The following is a 19,131-nucleotide window of genomic DNA, read 5'->3' as shown; positions in this document are numbered from 1 at the left end:
GGAGCGCTCTGTCAGTGCGTCCGGCTCTGAATCAGGCCCAGAGAGAGAAGGCAAAGAGGAGTCAGCAGCCAGCCATCGCGGTAAGCATTATTCAGGGCTGACAAACACATTCTAGGCACAGTGTGGGCCCTGTGATATATGTGGGCACTGAGATAAATGGGGACACTGTGCTATATTGGGGCACTAATAAATGAGGCAACTTAAAGGGATGCCAGCTGCCAGCGTAGATTAAATAGCCAGGATGCATATTACACATTTAAAAGTACACAAACAACAGACATGTACAATAGTAGCAGTGTGTGCAACCCCATCTTACAACATTGAAAAATTGTTCAATTGACACAAAATATATTCATACATGACTAACATGATTCAGTACAATTAATGTTATCTAAAATTTGGACAAGTAAGTGTTCCCATCAGGATAAACCCCTCTTTTCAATATCCTAAAATACCCATCTTGCCACAAGGATGTTTTCCATGAAACTCTGTTTTTAGGCTCCAGCGTGCCAAAGCCGAGGATTAGATAATGTTGCAGAAAGGTGTGACCATGCGGACCAATAAGAAGCTGCAACCTTATAGATTGCAGAATTTTATTGGCCCTCTCAGTGGCCATTTTAAAATAGTGGACTATGGTCCTGATTTACTGCTGATCACAGCTACAAATACGCATGCAATTGGCCGATTGTTCCGTTCTGCACATGTGTATGAATCGCAGTGTGAGTGCGCAAAGACTCCACTGCGATTGCAGTGACTACGCCGACCCATCGCAGAGTAATTGATAAGAAGTGACCGCTTGGAGGTGGTGACGGGGGGGGGGGGGGGGTCGGTGAAATGCAGACGTGCCAGTGCATTTGAACGCTGTTACAGGCAGTGGCGTAACTATAAATTTTGCTCCCCCATGCCAAAAAAGTTTCAGGCGCCCCCCCCAAAGATCAAACACACCCAAAGATGACATTTAAGGTGTGTGGTTACATGATACAGTAACGTGCCATACACATTATGACACACTAAGTAAATCAACTTATAACACAGTGTGCCACACCGGATTGCCCCTTACAACACATTATGCCACACAGCAATGCCCATTACACATGCCACACAATAATGCCATGTATAACACATAATGACATACAGTAATGCCCTTATAGCAAATTTATGCCACGCTGTAATGCCCCTATTTCACATTATGCCACACTGTAATGCCACATATGACACATTATGCCACACAGTAATGCCTCTTACACATTGTGCCACACAATAATGCCCCTAATAGAAAATTGTGCACACAGTAATGCCAAATACACATTATGAGAACAGTAATGCCCAATACATCCCACCCTGACAGATCTACTTCACCAAACCTCCTCTCTGCTCCTGCCAGTCTGTCACCTCAGCTCAAGACAGGTTGCACAGTTTTTATGTCCGTGTAGAACCAGATTATTGGGAACATAGTTTATAACCTGTAAACTGCGTGTATCAAGTTAGTGTCCCCTGTAGTTGTGCCCCAAAATGCAATGCCCCCTATACTAGTGCCCCTTATGCAATGCCCCCTGTAATAGTGCCTATTATGCAATACCCCCTGTAGTAGTGCCCATTATGCAGGGCCCCCAGTAATTGTGCCCCTTCAATAGTGCCCCCTGTAGTTGTGCCCCTTCTAATAGTGTCCCCTGTAGTTGTGCCCCTTTTGGTAGTGTCCCCTGCAATTGTGCCCCTCCTAGTAGTGCCCCCTGTAGTTGTGCCCCTTTTAGTAGTGCTCTCTGTAGTTGTGCCCCTTTTAGTAGTGTCCCCTGTAGTTGTGCCCCTCCTAGTAGTGCCCCTTTTAGTAGTGCCCTCTGTAGTTGTGCCCCTTTTAGTAATGTCCTCTGTAGTTGTGCCCCCTGTAGTTGTGCCCCTTTTAGTAGTGCCCGCTGTAGTTGTGCCCCTCAAGTGGTGCCCCCTGTATTTGTGTTCTCCCTCAAACCCCCCCCCCGTACTTACCTGACTCCGCGCGCTGTCATCCGGGCTGTCTCTCCCGCTGCCACGCTGACTGGATCTAAATAGATCCAGCAGAAGCGGCCGCGCAGGTTCCTCAGGTCGCGGGTGACCACTGCCCCCGTTGCCCCCAAGCTACCCGGCGCCTCCAAGCCACCGCGGGGGCTGCGGGGGCAATAGTTACGCCACTGGTTACAGGGACGTGCATAAATTAGCCACTGCGATTCCATACACAGCTTGGGCTTTCACTGCGTGCGATGAGGATAGCAATTCTTGAGTAAGGTCAGACCTTGTGCAAGTGTGTGTGAAGCTGCGATTACACTCGATGTTACCGATGGTTTCACAGTCTTGCTAAGTATTATGGATGTGTGTAAGGTAAAGGGGGCGTCCTTATGTTAGGCTGCGATGGTTGTGCGACTGCAATCATTAGCATATCTTCGCAGTGAGACTGCATGCGTAATCGCTATTGCGATTGCAATAGCGATCCTTACTGAATCAGGACCTCATTCAGAGTCGGTCGTTGTGGCCGCACGGTTGTACGCCACCGATGTTCGCTAAACTGCGCATGCGTAAAGTTCGCAATGCGCGTGCGCAAACTAGCTCTTACGATTAGAAATTTTTCTCTCCTTGAACACAGCCAGGTCGTTAGTTTGAGTGACAGAATGAACCGTTTGTGGGTGGTAACAGGGGAAGGTGCTTGAAAATGGGGGAGTGGAGATCCGAACGCAGGCGTGCCTAATTATGCGAACGGCGTTTAATGGGAGTGCATAATTAACAAAGTAGCGTCATGGCACATGTGACATGGGAGGTTTTTACACTGACTTGATCGTAGTGCTTAAGAGAGGGTATGGTCAACCTTAAGCTCTACGACCAGCTCCGATGGTTCCCGATGCTCGCGATTAATCCTTATATCCCAGGAGATGGCGTGTGTTGTGATCGAGAAGGGGGCGTTATTTAGTCTTACGGCCGCTTCTTACCCTCGGTCGTTCAGCTAACGATCTCATCTTAGGACCGCAACTTGTGATCGCTTAATTTGCATATCCGGCCCCTTTCCCCTACGACCGTGCGGCTGCAACGACCAACTCTGAATGAGGTCCTCAGACCCTACAGTATAATACTAAAAAAAATAAAGGGCCCCTGGAGATTTCCCAGATATGGTAATTTGAGTGGTCTATATGTTTATTTGATTTCAGCCCTATCCGGGAATGCAGCTTTCAATTGTATTATGCATTTTTTGCTGATCTCTTCCCGTAAAAGCATTGATGATCACACATTGATACATTTAAAAGCTCAGAGCAATACACTGTTTTATCGTGGACTAACAGATTCTATGTGGTTTACTTATGTACAATGATCATGATAACATTGATTGTTATGGGTTAAGTGTGGCATAGGAGCTCAGAGAATGATGTACAGAAAATTGCAGAAAGTGACCTTAGATAACACAGAAATATAATGAGCAGTAAATTCAACAAATGGACTGAAAGATTTTATTTTACATTTTTTATTATAGGATCCAGAGCGTCCCCGAACTTTCCCTGCAACTGTATTGGTGGCCGGAACTGATGAATATAACAATTTTCAAGACCACGCTCCTAATTTCTTCACCATGATATTTTAGTATTTTTTTAATAATAGCATTTATATATTTTTTACATATTATTTTATACATATATATTATTGTAAATTCTTATTTTATTAAAGTTTTATGACCTCCAAATATGTTGTATTGTTAAATAATTTATTATGCTGTATAATATTGTATTGATATTGCCTTAACTGTTTTAAATAAAAAAAGGTACTTATAAAACAAATGTCCCTATATATTCTATAATAGCTGTTAAAACTGACTTCCTAGAAGGAGTTTGTGATTTATATGTCCCTGTAAAAACAAACTAGAAAACCATAATTAGTATTTTATTTTAGTAAATAATTGCAACACACTGGACAGTTCCTTGCTCAGTTACAACATGAGGATGACTTATTCTAGTGGTTGCAAACAGAACTAGTAGCAACTGTTAGTTCCTGTCACTGCGCTGGTATTTTAGGATTGTCATTTCTTAGTATTGTGTCCTGGATGTGTAATGTTGGGTATATATTCTGAAATATGTTGTTTGTTCGGCTGACAAATGACATATCGCATAGTGCTTCTGTGGATGTGTACAGACGATATGTCTGTGAACAACGTCTTTTAGAGACATACCATGTCGGCTGTGCAGCACAGCCAATGTCGCCATATCTTGCAGATATATCGGCCAACCCGATATTCAACCCATATGCTGGAACCGTCGCCAATGACGTCACTACCGTTTCCTGTGGCCAGACATGTCGGGCAGCGTATTGGTAAGTGTATATGCACAATATCGTTTAGTGGTGGCTCCAGAGGTGGGGCTGCAATGCAGTGCAAAATTCAAATAGGGGAGCCACACCAACTGCCAACACAAACGATGCCAAGCCTCATCAGCCAGGACTCACTCGCAGTTGGCGTGGCTCCCCTATTTGAATTTTGGACTGCGCTGCAGCCCCACCTCTGGAGCCACCACTGCCAGGGCCGTAGAGAGCGCAGCCGGGCCCCGGGAAAGAGGGGGCGTGGCCTAATCGAGGGAGGAGTGGTCACGCCCCCTTGAAAAAATAAAAAATAAAATTTTTTGCAGCGCCGCGCTCCGGGGAGGGGGCGCTGTGAGCCCCTCAGCTCTGCACAAAGCCAGAGGGGGGCACGATCAGTGTGATCGCTCCCCCCCTCAGGCAGAGGAGATTGCTGTGGCTGCTGCTTAGCAGCCGCTAACGATCTCCCACGTGCTGGGCTGCTGCTCTGGAAGCCCGGGCCCAGGTAAAGTGTACCCGCTCCCCCCCTCTCGGAACCCCTGACCACTGCATACCACTTACCAAATCATTGGATCGGTTGGCCGATCCATCGCTCAGATGTGTACCCAGCAGAGTCATACTGCCTATGTATAGCAGACTTCTTGCACTTTACTCTTACAAACTAGAATGGAGGCTCCAAGTATTTTGCACATATTTATTATGTAACTGGTAAATGGCCTATTTATCATTCAATGTTTTCAGCATTTCCTCCCAAAAAACACCCGTTTTCGGTGGAAATACACAAAAATTAAGTATCAACCCAATGTACCATGGAGGGATTATATCTCAATATCTGCTGCAGTACCTCCATTTCCAACAGCAGCCATAGCCCCCAGAGTGTTTTATGTTTCAGATTTACCAAGTTCCAGCAGTTTACTTCATGGCAGTCCCTATGGCCTGTCCCTGCGTCTGAGTCTGAGTTTTGATACATTTGAGCGATAAATACAAGCGCAATGGGCGTGCTTTATGGCAGCCCATATTTGCTTAAAAGTATTCGCAGCCCCACAGGTCTCGAAGCAAAGTTAAGTGAATTCAGGCTCAGAGCAGGTCGCGAAGGCAACTCGCACCCTTCGCATTGAATAGGATTTACCCCTTAAACAGGGCCGTGCAAGGTTTCTCGGCGCTCTAGACAAAATTTCAGCCTATTACTCCCCCCCCAAATGTGCGTTGTGTCAGTAAGTGTAACGGCGTTGTAGCCAGTATATTATATACTGTTTACAGTGCCATTACACTTATTGACACATATACACACAACATTCTTTGCTTGTTAATATACTGTATATATTATATATATTACATACTAATTACAGTCCACTACAGGCAGCGCTTATTCCTACTCCCTAGCCTCTCGCTCCACTCCAATCTGTCCTCAATGTTGCAGCTAGACTCATCTTCCTCTCCCGTCGCTCCACATCTCCCTCCCCCCTATGCAAAGCCCTACACTGGCTTCCCTTCCCTTACAGAATCCTCTTCAAACTCTTCACTGTCATGTATAAGGCCCTCTCTAACTCCACTGTTCCCTACATCTCCTACCTCACCTCCATACATACTCCCTCCCGCCTTCTCCGGTGACTGTCACTGTTCCTCCATCCTGCTTACTACATCTCACCCCTATATCCAAGATTTCTCCTGCGCTGTCCCCCAGCAGTAGAACAATTTCTCCCGCCCAATTAGACATTCCCCTAGCCTGCTTAGCTTCAAACAGGGGCTGGAAACCCACCTGTTTGTAAAAGCATATCCTTCCACCACATGACCATGTCACCTTGCAGTGTGCTTCAGCCTGTAGCGTCACCCACTCCTACCGATCTTGCCTCCTGCCCTCAGACACCCTTTCACTGGCTCACTCCCCTTCACTAGCTCACTCCTAATGTTAACCGCCTGTTGCCCCTTTCCTCTAGACTGTAACCTCCTAGGAGCAGGGTCTTCATCCAACACCTGCAGGGTCTGCCTAGCAGTGGCAGTGACTACCCATTGGAAGCACTACTAATCACAGTCGGACAGGCAGTCTAAGGGGGAGGTGTTTTCTCCCCTTGGGACTTGCAGTTCGGACTGCAATTAACATAGAGAGTGCTTACAATGGGAAGTCACTCCACTGCTGTAATGGCCAGAGGCACACTTCCAAAATTAGGGGGCTTGCCTGTCTTTACAGGAGTCCGGGAGGAGTACCCGATTTTCGGGAGGCTCCTGGCCGAATCGTGAGGGTAGGAAAGTATGACATAATGACTGCATACTGTTGCAATTTACTGGTGCGCTGCTGATCCCGGCTAGTGATGGCCATCAGTATAATAACCATCGATGGTCAGCATTGATGGTGCCATCGGTCATTACAAGTTATGGCATTAAATCCATCTACAATAAAACATTGATGGTTTGCACCTGTCGAAGGTCACCCCTGCAGGAGAGCACAGCAGGTTGCGAGCATTGGATTTTCGCCATCAATGACAAGACCATCGGTGGCAAAACATTGATGGTCGATGGTCATACCTAGTCCAGTCATGCCCAATTTAATTGGGTGCCAGGGCATGCTGACATTTAGAGAACCACAGGTGCTAGCATGCCCTCCTATATGGGCCTGCTGGGAGCTGTAGTGCACCTGTAAAATAAAAAAATACAGTAATCTCACACCATGAAAAGGTACTTTACTAAATAAACTCACCCTCAAACACCCATATTATCCACTTTATTATTAGATTGCATTGCAGATTTGTCATTTAAAGAGCCGATTTAATTCAGAAAATTGAACTCAGAGGGTGGAATTCAATTGTTTCCAGCCCCCATCGCGCCCGATGGAGCTATTCAATTGTTGCTTCTGTCGGACGCGGTCAGCTGTCAGCACTCCATTTCAGGTCAGAGCCCCAGAGGGGTGAGAGCTAAAATGTGCGACAAGTGACCTGTTTGGGCGCCCAAACGTCACTTTTCACGGTTGCGCCCAGCACTTTGGTCGGGGGTAGCCGGGAGATGGTGAGTAACACAGGGGCTGTCAGGGGAAAAGAAGTGGATAGATCCCCTTCAGTTTTTGTACCCTGACGTCATCAGATACTGTTCAACGTCATTCCCTACTATACATGTAGACATAGAGGGGACAAGTTTCTTCTTTTGGTGGACTGTATGGGCATGGAAACGCACTTCCGCCCTCACTGCACGTCACTTCCAGGTATTAAAACTGAATGGGAATATACCTTTCCGTCAGGGGAAAGGGGTCTCAGGTTTTACTTAGCGGTCACCCTCCTCGGCAGATCTATTTTTAGTAACAGCTGCGGTAGCCAGCTACTGCTTCTCAGCGGCAGCAGGCGAAGTAGGAGTGGAATTAACTCCACTGTATGTGGAGAATTAGTAAATAGACCCTAGAATCACAAGGGAAATAATTAGCTCCACCTGTGGATCTTTTAAATGTGTCATTCGTAAGGAATACACGTGTGCAGCTGCTGGGTGACCTGTAAAACGTGAACTATGTGGGGTGCTGAGGGCTTGATTCAGAGCCGGACGATATTTGTGAACGGTCGTTCAGAAAAAGGGGCCGGCTATTTAAATTGAGCGCTCGCTCTTTGCAGTCTGTTGACGCCTCTATGTCTGAGCGAGCGAACGAAACATGCGCTCGCTATTTTGTAAAGACACCCCCTGGCCGTTTGCATCATACGTCATCTCTGCTATTTATTAGATTATAATCGAGTACATCGAAAGGCGTCTGAACTGCTCGCAGTGCTTGTGGTAGGTTTTACTTCCCGCAATCACTGCGAGCAGTTCAGGCAGACAGACAACCAAGTGACGTGGTCGATGACGCTGCTTTGTTAATTATGCACACCCATTAAACGCCCATTTTGACCGGTTGGCACGCCTGCGTTCGGATCTCCACTCCCCGTTTTCAAGCACCTTCCCTTGTTACCACCCACAAACGCCTCATTCTGTCACTCAAATTAGCAGGCCCTCGCTGTTTTGCGGGTGGACGATTTCCGACCGCAATGACTGGTTGGCGCATGCGCATTACGACCCATACGCATGCGCAGATGTGCGAACATCGCTCGGAGCGAGTGAGCAGCCGCTTACGAGCGGCTCTGAATCAGGCCCTGAGTTTGAGAACCACTGCATTAGATACTCCAAATAAAGCATCCTGGATCAGCTCCCTGATAAATGGTGTCTCAGTGAGGTCGGGCAGGTCCTAGAGACTGTCTGCTCAGCTTACCTAGTAGGAGCCAGAATTTTTTTGCAAAGAAACAAAAAAATAAAGGTTAAAGACAAATATGTCTTTGTTGGGGCACTCTTAGAAGATAAATTGTAAATTAATTTGTATATGATAGATGGATAATGCAATAAAACAGCGTTTAATAAAGAACCTAAAATAAATTCTCTCTTGAGTATTTTAATGAAAATAAGGGTAAATAGTACCGAATAGAACGACACATATATAGATATATCTCCCAATATATTGGGAAATGAGGATCACCAAAGTGATCCAAGATACAGGTGAGCAATATATACGTAACTCGTTATAATCAATAAACATTAAATTATGAAATAAGCACAACTGGCAAATTGCTAACCAACATAGTATGAATATGACATGTACGGCATATGAAAAATATACCAACATATATTGTAGAAAGGATAAATAATAAATCCAAGTGGCGAAAATATAATAAATACAGTGGATCTCACACTCCAGTTAATCTAATAAAAGTCCCAGAGAAAAACTGTAGAACATCAAATAACAAGGAGAATATATAAAGAACTGTAATGCTAAATTGCAATCATCTGGGAAAATGATAGCGATAATCTAATAATATAATGCAACTCCAAAAACAAATAGGAAAGTAGATAATAGGCAAATGTTGATATGCACAATAAATAAGAAAAGTTAGAATGGATCTAGAATAACATATAAAGTGACATGTGCAAATTCATATTAAGTGTGCATAGCATATAGGCTTAAACTGTAAATCAAGATTTTAGACACAGTAAAAGTCAATAATGACAGACTCTATAAGGTGACATGTGTAAATGTCATATTAAATGTGCTTTGCATCTGAGCTTTGAACTGTAACTCAATGCACCAAGACACAGAGACATATAGGCTTAAACTGTAAATCAAAATTAAACACAGTAAAAGTCAATAATAACAGGCTCTGTAAAGTGACATGTGCAAGTTTCATATTAGATGTGCATTGCATCTGAGCTTTAACTGTAACTCAATGCACAAAGGGTATATAGATAATAATCACTTATATAGATGTATTGTTATACATAGCATGGGCGCTGCTTCAAGGTATATCAAATTAAGGCAAATAAAGGTATGAATACCAGATGAAGGAAGCAAGTCAGGGATATAGAAAATGCACCCGCACTTCTACTGTCGCCCGTCGATCAAACGGGGGATGAGAGAGTGCAAGTGCAATATTATCCCAGAAGAAACAACAGCCAGCACTTCTGCTGTCTGAGAAGTGACTGAGTCTCTCACCTGTTACCAATAGGGCATTGCAGGAGGAGTCATCAGCCAGGAGCTCAGATGAGAGAGCGCCCAGAGAGTAAGAAAAGTACCTGACAATGGGTAACAAAAGTGTAATCAGAGCTGCAGTATAGTAAGTGTGGAGTGGAGATCCCGCTGCCGTCTGCAGCAGAAAGGAGAGGACGCGCGTTTCGCCGACGGAGCTTGGTCACCTGATCATCGGAGGTTACTAATGCTTGCTGAAAGATAAAGGGCATTCCCCCAATCACGAGGATATGTCTGAAATTGACAGGAAAAAGCCAATCCTAGGTGGAAGCAAAATATCAAATCACAGCCGCCACCCAGGTCCACGGGGAAGAAATTAGCATATGTAAACAAACACATAGCGTTTGTTAAAACAAAAGACAGCATTCAGTTACACAGAAATTGTATATATATACTGATGTCTGGGGACAAAATATACAGATAACAGTAAGATATGAAAATTTCATATCTTACTGTTATGTGTATATTTTGTCCCCAGACATCAGTCTATTATTTATTATTTTTGTTCTGGTGTTATTGCAGGTACTTATTACTTTATTTATTAATATACATTAATGCTTATTCTTCTCCTTTTTCTGTTTGATTAGTATATGTATATATTAGAGATGAGCGGTTCGGATTCTGTGGAATCCGAACCGCTCCGAACATTGGGGATCCGAGTCCACCCGAACCCTGTTCGGGTGTTCACCGCCTGACTCGGATCCCCGTTCGGGGCCAAACGGCGGCCGCCTGATGTCGGATTCTCACTAGAGAATCCGACATCAAATCTCCTCGCGTGTAGGGCAGAGCGCAGTGATAGCGCTCTGCCCTACACAGACACAGACACACAGCAGCCAATGAGAGTCACACATGAGCTCCGTCTTCCGGCTCCCTCCTCAGCGTGTGACAGAGCGGACGGCGCGGGAGCGGGGATACAGGTAAGTTTTTATTTTTTATTTTTTTATTTGTGCAAGGGCCGGGGGCACTACTGGGGGGGGTCTGCACTACTGGGGGGGGGTCTGCTCCTGGGGGGGGGCTATACTACTGGGGGGGCCATACTACAGTGGGGCCTGCTACTGGGGGGCTATACTACTGGGGGGGTCTGCTACTGGGCGGCCATACTACTGGGGGGGATCTGCACTACTGGGGGGGGTCTGCTACTGGGGGGGGCTATACTACTGGGGGGCCATACTACAGAGGGGCCTGCTACTGGGGGGGCTATACTACTGGGGGGGTCTGCACTACTGGGGGGGATCTGCTACTGGGGGGGGCTATACTACTGGGGCGGCCATACTACAGAGGGGCCTGCTACTGGGGGGGGCTATACTACTGGGGGGAGGTCTGCTACTGGGGGGGCCATACTACTGAGGGGCCTGCTACTGGGGGGGCCATACTACTGGGGGGGCTTACTACTACTGGGGGGGCTGCTACTGGGGCAGCCTACTACAGGGGGGGCCATACTACAGGGGGGGCCCATACTACAGGGGGGGCTACTACTGGGGCTGCCTACTACTGGGGGGGGCCTGCTACTGGGGCAGCCTACTACTGGGGGGGCCATACTACTGGGGGGGCCATACTACTGGGTGGCATGCTAATGGGGGGCATACTACTGGGGGGGCCTGCTAATGGGGGGCATACTGCTGGGTGGCATGCTAATGGGGGGCATACTACTGGGGGGGCCTGCTAATGGGGGGCATACTACTGGGGGGCATTCTACTGGGGGCACTGCATAGTGGACCCTACTACTAAGGGGACTGCATAGGGGGCACCACTGCTGGGGGACATTGTGTAAGGGACACCGCTACTGTGGGCATTGTGTAAAAGGGTCACTACTGTGGGCATTGTGTAAAAGGGGCACTACTGTGTGTCGTAACATAAATAAGAGACACTACTTTATGGTGTAATGTGAATCAGGCCCTATGTGCGGTGTAATGCTAATAAGATTGTGCACTGTGACTCCTAGGGCCGTAGCCCACTTTGTAAACAAGTACTGTGACTCTGCTGGCCATACCCCACTGGTTGGGTGCACTACTTTTCATTTCTGCCACTGCTGTGTGGCAATGTGTCATAGATGTGCTTTATACTGTGGTGTCTGTGTCGTTGTGCCGCTGCTTTGTCGCTTAGTAACCAGTCAGCTCACTGCAACCTTTGGCCAATAATGTTGAAAACAATATTATAAGCTGTGATATGGTCTAAATTGACTGGAAATTAATGTTATTGAGGTTAATAATACTCTAGGAAGAAAAAAAAGACCAATTTATGTGATTTTAGCTTTGTTTGTCAATTTTTGTAAAAAAATCCAAATCCAAATCCAAATCCAAAGCCAGTCACCGCAGTTTGGCAAATCCAAATCCAAAGCCGGACGACGAATTAGAACCAAATCCAAATCCAAATCCGGCAAAAATGGTCCGGCGCACATCCCTAGTAAATATACAATTTCTGTGTAACTGAATGCTGTCTTTTGCTTTAACAAACGGTATGTGTTTGTTTACATATGCTAATTTCTTCCCCGTGGACCTGGGTGGCGGCTGTGATTTGATATTTTGCTTCCACCTAGGATTGGCTCTTTTTCCTGTCAATTTCAGACATATCCTCGTGATTGGGGGAATGCCCTTCATCTTTCAGCAAGCATTAGTAACCTCCGATGATCAGGTGACCAAGCTCCGTCGGTGAAACACGCGTCCTCTCCTTTCTGCTGCAGACGGCAGCGGGATCTCCACTCCACACTTACTATACTGCAGCTCTGATTACACTTTTGTTACCCATTATCAGGTACTTTTCTTACTCTCTGGGCGCTCTCTCATCTGAGCTCTTGGCTGATGACTCCTCCTGCAATGCCCTATTGGTAACAGGTGAGAGACTCGGCCACTTCTCAGACAGCAGAAGCGCTGGCTGTTGTTTCTTCTGGGATAATATTGCACTTGCACTCTCTCATCCCCCGTTTGATCGACGGGCGACAGTAGAAGTGCGGGTGCATTTTCTATATCCCAGACTTGCTTCCTTCATCTGGTATTCATACCTTTATTTGCCTTATTTTGATATACCTTGAAGCAGCGCCCATGCTATGTATAACAATACATCTATATAAGTGATTATTATCTATATACCCTTTGTGCATTGAGTTACAGTTAAAGCTCAGATGCAATGCACATCTAATATGAAACTTGCACATGTCACTTTACAGAGCCTGTTATTATTGACTTTTACTGTGTTTAATTTTGATTTACAGTTTAAGCCTATATGTCTCTGTGTCTTGGTGCATTGAGTTACAGTTCAAAGCTCAGATGCAAAGCACATTTAATATGAAATGTACACATGTCACTTTATAGAGTCTGTCATTATTGACTTTTACTGTGTCTAAAATCTTGATTTACCGTTTAAGCCTATATGCTATGCACACTTAAACTTCTATCGTCAGATGATAGATGTGACCCATAAACTTAAACTAAACTTAACTAAAATAAACACAGGAGACCAAGTTATGCCGTTTAAATTAATTGGTCAGCTTTATTTGGTTACAAAGGTAGACATGGTGGCAGGAGAAAGAACGGCAATTAACCAGCGTCCACTTGTCTTAGGCCGGAAGTAAATCACAACTTGTGAGGGCCAACTATCCCAGACAAGGGTAGGGTGATCTTAAAAACTTGCAAGGGCCAACTATCCCTTTCAGAGCAAGTGATGCGGCCCCAACACCCATGCCAATGCACCATTCATCCTGCTCGGTCGAGAGGTGCCGCTGACCCCAATAGGGTGAAATCAGCCTATCAGTGCATTGAAGGGGTGCGCACCGCTATTACTGCTGCAAGATGGACACTTCAATATTGCCGGTCTTTCTCGCCACAGCGGCTCTCAGGAGAGAAGCAGCCCGCCACCATGCTAACCAACCAAGCCCTTAAAAACTGCAAAAATATCTTCTAGAAACAAAAAATTTCCCTCCTCAGTAAGATGAACTCCATCCCGGCGGAAAAGGTGGGCATCCTGAATCCGAATTAAAGGATGGTGCACCACCAACCCTCCCAATTCCAGCACGTGCCTAGCCACCCATTTGTTAACCTTCCTCCTGGACCTGTCCAAAGCCACACTATTATAGCAATATCGCCATGAAAGCCTGGCGATGATAGGGGACCACACCAAAAGTCAGTTAGGCAATAACCGAACCACCTCTCTCAAGTCACGCACAATCGCATGGCGCAACTCTAAAGAAGTTTGCTGGCCCAAATCATTGCCCCCGAGATGTATAATTAACACTAAAGGGGAACCAAATTCAGCTACTGACCTGTGCAAACTGTGCAACAAAGCTTCCCAAAGCATGCCCCTCTGCCCCAACCACCTAACACTCTCCCAACGTGGGAACACGGAGGCATCTACAACAAAGCGCAACTGCCCGGCCCAAAAAATAAAAGAGTGACCAATGAACCAAATGGGCCTAGCGTCCTGGACACCTGCAAATATACAGAAATAAAATAGATAAGTATATATGCAGCATGTAAATCACAAAGGAGGAGTGGGAGGGTGGGAGGGGGGGTGGAAGACTTGACCCGAGGTGAAAACCTACAAAAAACCTGCTGGATCTTTTTTATATTTCATTCGTTCACATTAATATTATATTAAGCTAAACGATCAATGTCCAAAGCAGGGCAAAAAACAGGGCAAAATCTCTCGGGACCCCCACCGGAAAGGCAGCGAGTTGGCCAAGGCACTCAAGTCCAAACGAATAAAGTATAACAATTTATGAGTCCAGACGAACATAACTTCTGTAGGCATTGGACTTCCATCTTCCGGGAGCCTGGATCTCCTGTGAAGAAAGACCCGAGGAGGCCGCAAAAGTGGCGGCACCTATTCTAAAAGAATGGGTGCCGTAATCCGAAGGGGAAAGCCCGAGGTGCCGTATGCAGCGATGGAAGACCAATCTAAATTGGAATTTAGTCAAAGGACTTCCGTCCTCGTGCATAAGCCAAGCCCCCGGCCGTATTGTCCTGCAAAGAGTATATTGGGAGGCCAAGTGAACCGGACAAATCCCGTCATCAGGACAGGATTTCAGGGACACCCATTGACCTCTACCCATCTGATCGGTCTTGGAACGCCGAATACGGCACAACAGCATATCACGCAGCAAAATGTGACAACGAAGCAGAGGGGGCTGAGCGCAGCGCGAAGACGCTACCAGCTCGCTGATGCGAAAAGCCCCATGAAAGGCCATCGCAAAAGCGAGGCGGAATAACAGAACCTCGAATTGCGAAGAACAAATGCCCGTCAAACTTTCACCTAGACGCGCTAACAAATCAGGACCAATAGGACGACGCTGGTCATCCGTGGCAGGCCTGACGCGAGACCAACCCCTAAGGGCCCTTTGTATTAAAAAACCCTTAGTTGTGTCCCTCCGCCCCGCTAGGCGCAAAAAGAACGAAATCCCAGCAAGCCTCTGGGCAACATAAGCCCGCGACCTGCCGGAATCGAACAAGAAACAAACAAAAGCAACCATATTAGTATCACAAGAGCTACCTGACGAACTCCGTCCTTGCAAAAACTTCTCCCACTGTTGCCAAGATGTCTGGTAGGCCGTTAACGTCCGTGGGGCCACAAACCGATGTGCGAGATCTTCCATTCTGGTTTGATGATCTGCCAACAATGAAATGGACAAAGCTCACCTTTTAATGCCGCGTACGGGGCCAATTCGCGGAACCTCCGCCAATCCTGTCTGGAGAGCGCATCTGCAATGGAATTATCAGTACCCGGCACATGACGAGCTATTAACAATATGTTAAACTGCAAAGCGCGCAGAACCAGCCAAGCAAGAAGCCGCAACACTGGTAGCGACGACGATCTTTGGTTATTGATCGCATGTACTACCCCCAGGTTATCGCACCAAAAAACTATGGAACGGTCGCGCAACCGCTGACACCATAGCTCTAATGCCACCACTATGGGAAACAACTCCAGTAGGAGCAAGTTCTTGGTCAATCCTGCCTGTACCCATTCCGCCGGCCAAACTGAAAAACACCAATCTCCTCCCAAAAAAGATCCGAAACCTGATGATCCAGCAACATCCGTGAAGAGCTGCAGGCAAGCATTAGGCTGAGGATCCGCAGGCCAGACGCGCACTCCATTAAAATTGACCAAAAATGTCTCCCAAACCATCAGGTCCAGCTTTAGTATCTTCCCCATCGGGATAACTCGACATGCGAAGTTAAACAGCCCGAGCAGGGATTGACCTTGACGAAGAGTTACCTTTCCTCCTGCCAACGCTAGGAGGATAGTATCCTGCAAACGACGAATCTTGTCCGGCGGCAGCCGGCAAAGACCCTCCAAGGTATCAATTTCAATACCCAAGAAAACCAGCTTAGTGGCTGGGCCCTCAGTTTTATCGTGCGCAATAGGTACTCCAAATTCCGAGAAGAGTGCTTGCACTGAAAAAAGGAGACGCGAACCAGCTGGACCTACGCACAAGAAGTCGTCCAAGTAATGGGCTATGCTCGTCTCCCCAGACCCCACCGCGACACACCAATGGAGAAAGGAACTGAAACGCTCGAAGAACGCGCAGGAAATCGAACAACCCATCGGAAGACATTTGTCCAGGTAATAGCCATCCGTCAACCGAAACCCCATGAAGCGAAATGATTCAGGATGCAGGGGCAACAATCTGAAGGTGGACTCAATGTCCACTTTCGCCATGAAAGAACCCGGACCCGCTGCGCGAACCAACGCTAACGCAGATTCGAATGACTGGTACTGTACGCGGCAGACCTCAACATCTATGGCGTCGTTAACCGACGTGCCTGATGGATGTGACAGGTGCTGAATTAAACGGTAACTCCCGGGGGCCTTCTTGGGGACAACACCCACAGGGGAAAGGACCAGATCGGGTATCGGAGGCTGCGGGAAAGGTCCAATCATGCGACCCAGCCCGACCTCCTTCATAACCTTATCCTTTAGCATGTGAGGTAAATCGCAGGCCGAGCGTAAATTCCTAGGGGACCCGGAACTGACAGGCCGTATTATTGGAAGCGAAAATCCCTCTGCAAAACCCTTACGCAAAAAGACGGCGTCGTCCCGCACAGGATACCAGTCTAACCATTTTGCCATGGCATCCAGACGAATGGGAGTTGACGCTTTACTTCGAAGTCCCGGCCCCTGACCGTTTGGCAGAGGGTGCCGCAGCGGAGGCCTGAGCTCCTCCTGGACCGCGGGAGCAGTCCTTACAGGGGTGTGCCGCACCGCAGCGGAGGCACTGGTGTCGAAAGCGACACCTGTTACCAAGGGTACAATTCCCATTGTTGTATGCGTAACACTTCCGCTTGTTTTGCCCTCCATTGGCTGTCCTTGGTGCCGAGGGGGACGAGGGTTGAACTGGCCGCCCAGGGGACTGATCAGCAAGGACGCGTGTAGGCTGTGTCACCTCCATCCACACCTCAACATCATTACAACCCAATTCCATGACCTTAACCTGATCTTGCTTTCGACGAAACTCTTCGTCGTATTGACGCCACGCCGTACTGCGTGAGGCCTTGAATAGGCCATGTATCAGGTGTAAATATCGGATAAGATTAAGGTACTCGGAAGGCCTGGTTTTGAGATAGCAAGTTGAGAACACGCAGAACCCAGATATCCAATTCGTGTAAGACTTAAAGGCCTCCAGACCAATACCCCCTTTTGCCTTTGTGGTCGCAGCAGCTTTCTTCGCCGTAGCTGTAAGGGTGAACATATCTACGTAGCGCCCTTTTTTGATCCGCTGCTTAACCCTGGTACGCATACCTCGAGTGACAGCTGTATTAGCGCAGTGTACAACATCCTCCGGACCCGCTCCGCGATCTACACTGGTACTACTGCCGGAGGACCGTTCGCTAGAATGCCTGTGACGACGTGAGCGACGTCTACGAGACCTCCTTGCCCTTTTACGCCAAGCCTTCTGCGAACTATCGCTTGAAGAGGAGGAGGAAATGGAAGTAGACCCGCAGTCAGATGTACTGTCACACTCACCAGAAGCACTGGCAAGGGCATTGGTAACTCCAGCGCCTGCGTTAGCTCCGACTTCAGCCGTCGCACTTCTGGTCGGGGCTGCGACCACTGTTAACTCCTCCAGACTGTCGTCTGAAAAAGAAGAGACTGAGGCAGCATCGTGCGCATTGTCTGTGTCCGTAGCCTGATTGGGCAGAGGAAGGGAGATGGCAGAGGGAGAGAAAGAAACGGAAGGAGCTGCGGGCATGGGAGCAAGGGAAAGACCGCAAATCCTGCCTAATTGCTGCACCAGCGGGCCAAGCTGCGTCTGCACGGTGGACGCCGCCGACGCAGAAGGGCCTCCAGTGTCAGCGTTTCCAGGCTGCTGGGTCAAAAGCGGCGTCAGTGCACCCACCACAGACACCAGCAGTCAGGCTATGGCACCAGCATCCAGCAAAGGAACACTCCCTGGTGCCACAGGCCCTGCAGGCATAGCAGACGCCGGAGCAGCAGCTACCCCCGCAGGCTTGGAGGAGCTGGCTACTGCAGACATGGGGGACCCCATGTCTGCATCATTATAAACAGAGGGCAGCAGAAGAGGGGACGGATTAACCTGCCTGTCACTATGCAGGTGTTGGCTCCGCCCCCTTCGTCTCCGCCCCCCACCTGTAGTAACATTGGCCTGCGTGCAAGCCGGCGCCATGACAGGCATCCGGCCTGCACGCTTATGCGGCCGCTTCCGCCGCCCTTCCCCCCGGACTTCAGCCGGCTCACTCTGAGCGGCCACTGGGGGAGAAGGGACGGACGGTGTGACTACCCGCTGCTGGCCGCGGGAACGGCCGCGGGGAACACCCGTGACTCCCGTGGGCGCTGTAGTATGCCCGGCCGCCCCCGATCCCCGCCTGCCCTGGTCCCTAGTCGCACTGGTACTGGCGACCAGCGGGGAACCAGGGGCAGGCGGAGGCAGCAACAGTGGCATTTCGCGGCACCGCCGCGGCCAAGCGCCCGGGACCGCAGCGCTTGTTGGTAAGGGGGCCGCTTCACCTGACCCTCCCGAACGCCGGGAGGGCAGGACCTGAGGGGGAAAAAGCGCGCCGGGCCCAACACCGTCTGACAGACGGGCGGGTACCGAGCGCGCGCGCTGGGGGCGGCTCGTGGTGCTTAATCAAATTTAAGCAAGGAGGTAGCAGCAAAGAAAGGGAAAGAAAAGTTAGATAAGAAAAAAGAGTGTAGATATAGGGAAAGTATGGAGAAGAGAGTAGGGAAAGATATAAAGAAGGGAAAGAGAAAGTAGGGCTGAATAAAACACGTTTATCCCAACAGACAGATCTGCTAAGAAGGAACTGTACTTTCCTGGTCGCAGATCAATTCAAAAGAGGCAGATTTTACCACAG

Source organism: Taudactylus pleione, unplaced genomic scaffold (genome assembly GCF_031769625.1).
Source record: "Taudactylus pleione unplaced genomic scaffold, aTauple2 ptg001126l, whole genome shotgun sequence".
Classification (NCBI taxonomy): domain Eukaryota; kingdom Metazoa; phylum Chordata; class Amphibia; order Anura; family Myobatrachidae; genus Taudactylus; species Taudactylus pleione.
This window is presented reverse-complemented; position numbering follows the sequence as displayed.